Raw genomic sequence first — 12,123 nt, forward strand, 5'->3', positions numbered from 1 at the left:
TGTTATATAAATTGTGCGATTCTATTAAATTATAAAATATTCAAAGTAAGAAAATGATGTTTAAATTAAACAAGGTTGCCGTCTTAAATTTATTGACTAGATCAGAGCGGTGGCCGGTGAATTTACCTTTATCAAAATATTCCAATAAAGATTTAGAAATGAGGATTTCTTTTGTACCTTACTTCAATATTTTTATTATTGTAATTTTTTTTTTTATAAAATGATTTCGAAAAAGTCGAATCTATCAATAACCGTCTCATAAAGATAAAATTGGTATACACCTCACAACTTCACAAAATACTATACGAGGTATATTGTTGATGTAATTGTTACTTAATTTTGCCCTCAAAAAAACATTATATGTAGTTGCTCTAAAAGTCTGGGACAACTTGGATGACTCCATAATGTAGCTGTATAGCTGCTTATCAAGATTGAAATAGCCATTACTATTTCCTATATATTATAATAAATTTAGTGGATGTCTCTTTTGAAAGTGGGGCTCACTTAAAGTGGACAGTTAGACCACTTTTTTTTTTCATTGCTGTCTATAAAATGTCATGTTTTGGGATTAAAAATATACACACAGATACATGCGTTTATCTCATCTTTTTCTCCTTTCTCTTTCTCTTATTTTCTCCTTCTTAAATTGCTAAGTTAGTTTATTTTATAACACGTTATCAGTACGAACCTTCATCGCTTTGAACTATATTTTTAAGAAGGTAACAAAAGGGGTAAGAATTTTATTTTCTTAAAATGTCTAATATTTCTAAACTTGAATTTGTTGCTCTCGACATATCTGGAAAAGGCTACTCATCATGGGCACTAGATGTCGAAATACATCTAGAATCGATGGGTCTGACAGACACAATCAAAGATAACAATACGGCATCTAGTCAAGACCGTGCCAAAGCCATGATATTTCTCCGCCGCCATCTTGACGAGGGATTAAAATTACAGTACCTTACATTAAAGGATCCCCTTAAATTGTGGAAGAATCTAAAAGAAAGATATAACCACCTGAAGTTGGTCATCCTTCCACATGCACGTCATGATTGGCTAAATCTGAGATTAATGGATTTCAAAAATATAACTGAATATAATTCTGCCTTGTTTTGAATTATAGCTCAGTTAAATTTATGCGGAGAAGAAATCACTGAACAAGACAAACTTAAAAAAACATACTCCACATTTCCACCCGCGAATATACTCCTGCAGCACTAATATCACGAAAAGGAGTTTAAAAAATATTCTGAATTACTTTCTCACCTTCTTATTGCTGAACGTCACAACGAACTATTAATGAAAAATCATGATACTCGGCTCGTTGGTTCTTTGCCACTCCCTGAAGTGAATCAGGCAAATTATAACCAACGAGAAAGAGGTCATGGCCCCAGTCGTGGTCGTGGTCGTGGTCGAAAAAGAAATTATAATCATGATGTTCGACTAGCACCGAGAAATGATCAGCCGTACAAAAGAAAGAGTGAAAAGCCAGAAGTTTTACCAAAGAAAAATTCAAAAAGTATATGTCATAGATGTGGAGGTATGGGGCACTAGTTGCGGACTTGCCAGTCATCAAAACTTCTGATTCAGCTATATCATGCATCCTTGAAGAGGGCAGAAAATAATCAGAGACAAACTTTATCTCTGAAGATAATATTGAGCCTATGCATCTGGATGTAGCCAATTTCTTCAATTTTCCTAAAGGAAATATGAATATCGATAACCCTGATAATATTTAAATATTTTTTTTTGTATGTACTAAATAATATATTTGTATTATTCTAATCCATGTAAATAAATAAAATTTGTGTAATAAGACATATTTTAATTATAATATTTACTTTATTTCTTTTTGAAGAAAAATATGAATATGCCTCAAATTTTATTTGGATCAATGATCATCACGAGGATATTTGTGTAATTGATAGATGAACAACTCATGTCATTTTTAAAGACGAGAAATATTTTTTCAACTTGCTTAGAAGAAAAACAAATGTTACTATAGTTTCTGGTAATTCAAAAATGATTGAAGGCTCCGGAAGAGCTACTATATTTCTGCCTTGGAGGATAAAAATTGTTATAGACGATGCACTATTCTCTACTAAATCTCCAAGAAACTTGTTAAGTTTTAAATATATTCGAAGAAATGGATATCATGTTGAGACACTAAATGAAATGAATACTGAATATCTTGGTATAACCAAGAGTGTCTCAGGCTAGAAATATATTTTGGAAAAATTATCAACTTTGTCGTCTGGCCTATATTATGCAAAAATTAGTGCAATTGAAGCACATATGATCATAAACTAGAAGTTTACTGATTTAAATATATTTATGATATAGCATGGTCGAATAGGTCATCCTGGATCAATAATGATGAGACAAATTCTTGAAAATTCAACTGGACACCCGTTAAAGAATCAGAAAATTCTTACGAATGATGAATTTTCATGCGTTGCTTAAAGGTTGACATCGAATCTCCTGGCTTTTTAGAGTTTATACATGGAGATATATGTGGACCTATTCATCCACCTAGTGAATTGTTTAAATATTTTATGGTCCAAATAGATGCATCGTCTAGATGGTCTCATGTGTGCCTCTTATCATATCGCACCTGGCATTTGCGAAGATGTTAGCACAAATAATAAGATTAAGGGCACATTTTTTAGATTATCCAATTAAAACTATTCGCCTTTATAATACTGGAGAATTTACATTCCAAGCTTTTGATGATTATTACTTATCAATTGAGATAAAAATTGAACATCATGTTGCTCATGTTCATATCAAAATAGCCTTGCAGAGTCATTTATTAAGCGCCTACAATTGATAGCCAGACCTCTATTAATGAAAACAAAATTGTCAATTACTATTTGGAGTCATGCTATTTTACATGCAGCAGCACTTGTACGTCTCAGACCAAGACATTATAATAAATACTCTCCGTCACAACTAGTATTTGGTCATAAGCCAAATATAGCCCATCTACAAATTTTTGATTATGCGGTATACGTGCCTGTAGCACCACCATAACGTACAAAGATGGGCCCTCAACAAAGATTTGGCATATATGTTGGGTTTGACTCACCCTCCATAATTCGCTACCTTGAACCGTTGACAGGAGGCAAAGAAAACTAGTTGAATTAGCGAGGATCCTTAAGAAAGCGAGTGCCATTGTCAGCTTCATCCCCCGCACTCTCACTGATTGGATTGAACTGAGACTGGTACTAGTTGACTAAAAGGAGTACCTCTTAACTGAACTAATTTGCATGTAATTATATCAGTACATTAGTTAGACGAGCTGGTAGCTAATTGCTCGATTTATAGATTGTCGGTTTGATGAAACTATTTTCCCGCCATTAGGGGGAGAGAAAAAAAGACCACGCAAGAGAAATTGCGTTGAAGGTTTCATCACTATCTCATTTTGATCCACGTACCCGCACATGTGAGCAGGAGGTCCAGAAGATCATCCACTTACAAAATATAGAAAATCAAATGCCAGATGCATTTATTGATTTGAAATGGATAACTAAGTCACATATCCCTACAGTGAATGACCTATCCGGATTGATGTTTCAAAATAACCATCTACGAGTATCATAGCTTCTGAATCATAAACACACCTAAAATGTGGTAGACCATTGGGTTCAAAGGATAAAAGTCCTAGAAAGAAAAGTGTAAGAAATAACAAAAATGAAACTACAAAAGAATCCCCCAAAGAAGGTCAAGATTTGAGTAATCCTGATATTCCTGAAGAAATCAGTAAATCGAGACTCAAGTGAATGAAGAACTTTCAATCAGTTCTACCGGTGATGAGATAAATTTAGATCGATCAAAAATTATGGTGGATAATATTTTTGCATATAATGTTGTAATTAACCTCATATAATATAGTAAAAGTCTTGAGCCTAATTCCGTTAAAGAATGTCGACTACATATAATTGACCAGAATGACAAAAGGCAATTCAATCAGAATTAGACTCACTTGCTAAACGTGAGGTTTTGGGACCTGTAGTCCAAACCCCTGAAGGTGTAAAACCAATTGGCTATAAATGAACTTTTGTGCGAAAACGAAATGAGAGAAATAAAATTGTAAGTTACAAGACAAGCCTTATTGCACAAGGATTCTCTCAAAGACCTGGGGTCAACTATGAAGAAACATATTCACCTGTTATATATGGAATAACTTTTCTATATCTCATCAGTTTAGCTATACATAAAAATCTTGAAATTCTTCTAATAGATGTAGTTACTGCTTACCTTTATGGTTCACTTGATAATGAAATTTACATGAAAATTCCAAAAAGATTAAAATTGCCCTAAGTCTCGGGAGATGTACTCAATGAAACTGCAAAGATCATTATATGATCTGAAACAATCAGGGCGTATGTGGTATAATCGCCTTAGTGAGTACTTGATAAATGAAGGTTATATAAATGATATTATTTGTCCATGTGTTTTTATTAAGAAAAAAGAATCAGATTTTGTTATACTCGCCGTTATGTTGATGACATAAATCTCATTGGAACCCCTGAAAAGGTCCAAAAGGCGATTGAATATCTAAAGAAAGAATTTTAGATGAAAGACCTTGGAAAAACAAAAGTTTGTCTACGTCTTCAAATTGAGCATTTAGCAGACGAGTCTTTGTCCACCAATCTGTCTACACTGAGAAAATCTTAAAACGATTATACATGGACAAAGCACATTCATTAAGTACTCCAATGTTTATTCGATCACTTGAACTGGAAAAAGATCCATTTCGACCTTCAAAAGAGGATGGAGAACTTCTTGGTCCTGAAGTACCATATCTCAGTAGTCGAGTGAGCGTCGGCCGATTTTTCGACCAGTTATTGGTATACTTATGTACCTTACTAATGCAATCATGCTTGATATAACATTTTCTGTTAATTTGCTGGCAAGGTATAGTTCATCCCCAATGCGAAGGTATTGAAACGATATCAAACATATTTTGCGATACCTAAAGGGTACTATTGATATGAGTTTGTTTTATACTAATAAAGATTGTGTAGACCTTATTGGTTATGCAGATACAGGTTATTTATCAGACCCACATAAAGCTCGATCTCAGACAGAATATCTGTTTACACACGGAGAAACTACTATATCATGGCGATCTACAAAGCAGTCTATTGTTGTTACTTCTTCAAATCATGCTAAAATAGTAGCAATTCATGAATCAAGTAGAGAATGTGTATAGTTGAGATCGATGATACAGTTCATTAAAGAAAGATGCGGCCTAAAAAATAATGTCGAAGTACCCACAGTTATATTCGAAGACAATGCCGCGTGCAAAGCTCAATTGAAAGGTGGCTTCATAAAAGGAGATAGAACGAAACATAGTTCACAAAAATTATTCTTCACACATGATCTTCAGAAGAATGGTGATATTGATGTATAACATGTTCGTTCTAGTGATAATCTTGCAGATTTATTCACAAAGGAATTACCAATATTAGCTTTTGAAAAGCAAAGATATAAGGTTGGAAGACATTGTCTCCAAAATATCAAATGAAGTTTTCATCAGGGAGAGTAAAATACGCGCAGCACTTAAGGCATATTACCAGATGTGTGTACTATTTTTTCTTCACTAAGCTTTTTCCTACTGGTTTTTCCTAGTAAGGTTTTTAACGAGGCACAACATCTATGGATATTGAAAATAACTATATATATATATACGTGGTCTTTCACTAGAATTTTTCTTTTATATGGACATTCAAGGTGAAGTATTATAATATATTTAGTGGATGTTCCTTTCGTAAGTGGGGCCCACTTAAAGTGGACAGCTTGCCCACTTATTTTTTTTCTCTCTCATTGCTGGCTATAAAATGCCATGCTTTGGGATTGAAAATATACACACAGATATATACGTTTCTCTCATCTTCTTCTCCTCTCTCTTTCTCTTATTTTCTCCTTCTTAAATTGCTAAGTTAGTTTATTTTATAACACTTTTTGAATTTCAAAAGCTCATTTATATTGTAAATAAGTTTAATTATATATAGGTTATCCGAAATCAATAATTTTGGTAGAGATCGTGTATATATACTTGAAATACCACTAAATTAATTTTCTATAAATCAAATAATAAATTTGGAACTAGTAAACTAGTTGGTGTGTGGTGGATTATAATCATATTGAACTGATCATAAAATTTAAAATTTAAATTTTAAATCGACCAATAATAGTAATAATAATAAAAAAATAAAAAATCACGAGGAACACTAGATTGAACAATTAGTAAACAAAATAGATAAACGCGAAAAGCAAGATAAAAGTGGGGTTAATATGTGGTGCACTGGTGCTCAAGGTGACAAGAGTGATGTGAGTCCTCACATACATTTAATTAATTAGTTGTATTAATTTGATAATGTTTAAATTCTAGTAAAAGGGTCGATAAGAATATGACAATTTGCAAACTCGAACATTAATTCTTCTCATAAATTGTTCCTAATTAATTAGATGGTTTGATGTGAAGCTAATGTATACTGTTACTTAGGGCATACTCAATCGTACGCTTTACTTCTCCTATAATATTTTCTTTTTCATAAGAAAGCCCGTGCGCTCACTGACGTGACAATCCTACACAAATTAATGAGAGTTGTGGTGAAGGAATATGATTCTTCTATACAGTGTCTTAATTAGAAGTTTCGAGTTCAAGTTATAACTATGAATTTTTTTTATGTTATAAAGTATTTTCCCCTTAAATAACCTTACAAGCATGAATCTCAATCATTTGATTTGGGGGTCAAATCTTGAAATTGTTACAAGTATGTACATATATTTCTGGTTGATAATTGCACGTCTATTAGATTATCCTTCCTATATACGTACGTACATGTATTTATTTGTTGCAGCTAACTTTATGCACCACCAGAAAGCACATGCTGGTTTGTTATCAAGTCACAGCCATATCCAAACATCAAATCCGCAATTTGTGGATCAAAACTCTACCTTTAAATTTCTAGGTGTGAAGGACCAAATCATAGAGTATGGTCGAACTAAATTAACTGTGTTTGGCAATATATGAGAAAATTGATTTTGTACTACGTCACTTACAAATTTTTTTAAAGTTTTATCTTCTTTTTACAATGGATTTTCATTTTGTAAATGGTCAAAAAAAATTATTTCCTCACAATATATAGTGTATGCACACATAAGTTACTCACCATAAAATTAAGGGTAGTAAATTCATGAATTTTACTGGATTTAATTTCAATAACTGAGTGTATATGACTAATATTATAAGGAGAAATTACGTGAAATGATAAATATTTAATGGTTATTATGTGCTTAAGCTATTGTTTCGATTAATTATTAAATGTGGTAACAGTTTAATTAACTTTGCTATTTAATTTGTATAATTCGATTCCTAATTGTATAAATTCAGAATTTGTATTATTTGGCTCTTAATTATATAAATCCAAAATTTGTATATGCTTACCTTAGCTATTTGTATACGATGTGTGATATATTTGATTTATATAAGTTATGTTTTTCATAACTATATAAATTTAGAATTTGTACATAATTATCATGTTTGTATATGATTTGTTAATACATTTGATTTGTATAAGTTTTGAAAAATTCTTAAATGTATAACTACAGAAGTTGTATATACTTACCCTATTTGTATATTGGCAAGCGAAATATACAAACGGAGTTTTGAAAAATGTATAAATACATAATTTGTATATACTTACTCTGTTTGTATATTGACAAGTGAAATATACAAACGGAAATACTCATAGCAAAAGAAACTATAGCTTTGGAGAGTAATGAGGCAAACTATAACTAAGGAGCATTATTAAGGGTCGTTTGGTTGGAAATAAGTTATCCCGGAATAAGTTATTTCACCATGCATATGGAATGACTTATCTCATCACCAAGATATAAATGGCAGGATAAATAATATCAAAATTGCCTAATATCTCCAACCAAACGCAGAATAAATAGTCCTACATTTTATCCCTTGAATTATTATACCTTATACTTCTATTTTATATTGATTACCCACCATAGTCTTCCTTCAGATTTGGAACTCACAATGTAATGTTTCAAAGAAAACTCATATAAGCGATGTTAACTTAGTATATAACAATTAAGCCCATCTATGTAGTGGCCGCAAATTGATTTCTTGTTTGTTTGAATAGTACACCTATTTTGGCTACAAGGAAACATAAGATAAAAGGCTGGATTTGGACGAGGCCCAGTTCTAAGGGAATTCAGCAACTTTGTTTCTGGGAGAAATTACATGGATACAAGTTACAAGTTTTTAAATGATGATTTTAAAAGTTACAATTAGCTTTTAAAAAGGGAAACAAACACTTGTACCAAAAAAATAGAAAATATTTATCCTTAAATGCTTAATTACTTTCATAACTCTTTTTATTTTAAAACGGCATAATTTTTTTAAAAATTTCATGTGTTGATGTCAGCACCACCCTATATGATACCGATAGGATATCAATATACCGATAGATTATCACAGAGGATTAAGTTTAGTTTTATACGATACTGATATGGTATCAATATACCGATGGAGTATCACAAAGAATGTATTTTCTATTAATTTAGTGTTTAATAAAAAAGATTGTGACTTTAATAATTTTCTTTTATTTGTTTTATTTTTATTTCTTAAAAAAGTGCTCAATCCTATATGATACGATAAGGTATCAATATACCGATGGAGTGTCATAGATGATTAATTCATAGCAGTGATGCTGACGTCATGCGTAAAATAAGAAAGGAGAAAGTGAGGTAAGATGGTAAATAATTTAGGTCACAGGTCCATTAAGGATAAATAGGAGTTGGGTCTAATTTGGGTCATGGATCCATTAAGGATAAATAATTTGGGTTGAATCTAATTTGGATAAATAATTTCACAATTGGATCTATTTTGTGTAGTTTTTTCTTTTAAAAATTACATGAAATTGTATACAATTTTTATATTCCTAAAATATATATCCTAATTAAATATAGAAAAAATATTATTATCACCTAACATAACACCCAAATATCCAAAATCCCAAGTCTCTCTCTCTCTTCTGGCCTTCTCCGCCTTATAAGTTTTCCCAAAATCCACCTCTCTTCTCCGTTGTTCCCAAAAAAATTAGATTTGTTTTGTATCCATACGACCAATAATATAAAACTTAAAAGAATAAAATAATACAATAATATTAACTATACTTGTATAGATGTGTGTCGATATACTATATAATTTAAGCTAAGCATATACGTACAACAATTTACTACTCTCTCCGTCCATTTTTACTTATCTATTATACTAAAAATAGATGTCCTACAATATTTATTTAATTTGGAAAATGAATGAACTATTTATCCAATTATGTCCATTTTATCCTTGCTATTAGATACTATTCAATATCTAATACATTTCTCAAAGCATTAAATTTAATATATTCAAAGGGTAATATAATAATATTACCCTTATTATTTGTTGTTTCTTAAGGTGTGTACCAAGTCAATAGTATACGACAATTGTTGAACGGATGAAGTACTTCCTCTATTCCATATTAACTGAATTTCTAGAGCTTCTTTCATTGTTCAAAATAATTGAATTGTTCAAAGTTCAAGAGAAATATTTGATTTTTTTTTCATGTTTACCCTTGCATTAATGAAGTTTTGTAATTTTCTAGGAGTTAAACTACACTATTTATAAAATTATACTCCAATAAGCGACTATTTGTATTTATTATTTCACATTTAATCATTTTTATGAGACTGATTAAATAAAAGAATAATAGAGAAAAATATGATTTAAATTTTATATTTAAATATTTTTCTTAATATATGTGCATTACCGTAGAAATTCAGTCAATATGAAATAAATGGAGTATTATATAATTGATCTAATGTAGCGTCTGAGTACTTGTAGCATTCATAACAGGGAGACAGTTTATAGGATCTAGTGTTAATGTTTCCTTTAAAAACTTTATTAAAAGGTAGGAACGGAAAATCTGTAAAGATTCATTAAATATTGCTCATATTTAGTCTACTTAAAATTAAAAAATAAATATAACTAGGTAACTGTTATAAATATATTGAATGTGAGGATTGTCTTAGTTAATACATGATTTTTTTACATTTATGTATACATATTTTCGAGCTTCTATGAATCATTTTGGATAAATATGTATCCATTAATTTGGATATTTAATATAGTGACTTTTGCAGTGATTTCTCGACCTATAAATAGGATTGTCATTCACTATTGTGTTGGACACTTGAAGACATATAAATATAATGATTTCTATATTCTATTCTTAATATCTTTGTCTATAAGTCTTGTTCTATGTTACTTATATTTTACAATACTACCTCACTTATTGGAAAAATACCATATTCAAAATAGTTATTCTAGTTTACTCATTTATAAGATATATATTGGTAGATTATGTAATTATAAAAATAATTGTAGTTTATACATTTTTTCTACTTATTTCCTAGTACTATTTATGTAACTTCCCCTTATTTTTATCTATATATGCTATAAACAAAATAACTAATAAAAGAGACCAATTTAAGTTAATTTCACTTTGCCTTTAAAATGTTAAAGATGCCTACCAATACACCTTCAAATGATGCCAAATTATTGCAAATTTTCCCCACTTACACCCTTTTAGTACCCACCAAACCAAATGATAAAACCGCATGAAGGAATAATAATTCAATCACTCATGAATATATCCAAATATATCTTAATTATGATCTCAAAAAAAATCGCTATAAAAAAAGTAACATTTCTACATATAATAGTAGAAAAACTAAAAAAAATTAAAAAATCTTAAGGGAGTTAAATAGGTGGCAGTATTCAGTAGAACTGAATTTGTATTGACCAAAATACATTGAGTTAATAAATAAATAAATCAAATATAAATCGAGCGAAATAGATTGGGTCATAATATATAAAATGTTTCTCTTGGATCATTTGAGCTACATATCAGTCAATTTTTTAGATAAACTTAATTTTACAAGTCAAAATGAGTTGAACTAATAAATGAACGGTACCAAAGTTAAATGGAGTTGGAGGAATCAGAATTTCACACGCTAATTAATGTTAGGGTGAAAATCATTTTCACCCTCAACTTTACTTTTAAAATCAAACTCTCCCCTTTATCCTAATTAAAATTTTGAAATACCTATTATACCCTCATTATCAATTTTTTTTTTACTTCCTTAGAAATCGTGATTTTTTTTATTTAATGTAACAAATTTTTCATAAAATCATAAACATTATTTTTTGGACAAAAAAGTAAATAATAATAATTAAGGATACAAGTTAATGATGTTCTATAGTGAAGTAAAATAGTTCACTATAGATTTATGATTAATTTTAAATAATTAAATTGTAACTAATAGATGGACGCCACGTGTTTTAAAAAATTATTCAAATTATTTAATTAAAATTATGTAAAATAAAATTTGATTTATAATTAATTTTAAATAATTAATTTATAACCAATAGATGGTCACCCTGTGTTTAAAAAAATTATTCAATTTATTTAATTAAAATTTGTTAAATAAATTTTGATTTATAATTAATTTTAAATAAATAAATTTTAACCAATAAATGACTGCTACGTGTTTAAAAAAATATTTAATTAAAATTCTATTAAAGAAAAGGTCATTTTTGGATCTAAAGGTAGATGATTATTATATAAAATTGTGAAAATTAATGTCATTGCCATCAACCTTTAGGTCCAAAAATGATGTTTTCTTTAACAAAATTTTGATTAAATAAATTGAATAATTTTTTTAAACACGTGGCAATCATCTATTGGTTACAATTTAATTATTTAAAATCAATTATAAATCAAAATTTATTTAATAAAATTTTAATTAAATAATTTGAATAATTTTTTAGACATGTGGTGGTCATCTATTGGTTACAATTTAATTATTCAAAATTAATTATAAATCAAAATTTATTTAACAAAAATTTTAATTAAGTGAATTGAATGATTTTTTAAACATGTGGCGGCCATCTATTGGTTACAATTTAATTATTCAAAATTAATTATAAATCAAAATTTATTTAACAAAAATTTTAATTAAGTGAATTGAATGATTTTTTAAACATGTGGC

Source organism: Solanum dulcamara, chromosome 8 (assembly GCF_947179165.1).
Source record: "Solanum dulcamara chromosome 8, daSolDulc1.2, whole genome shotgun sequence".
Taxonomy (NCBI): Eukaryota; Viridiplantae; Streptophyta; class Magnoliopsida; order Solanales; family Solanaceae; genus Solanum; species Solanum dulcamara.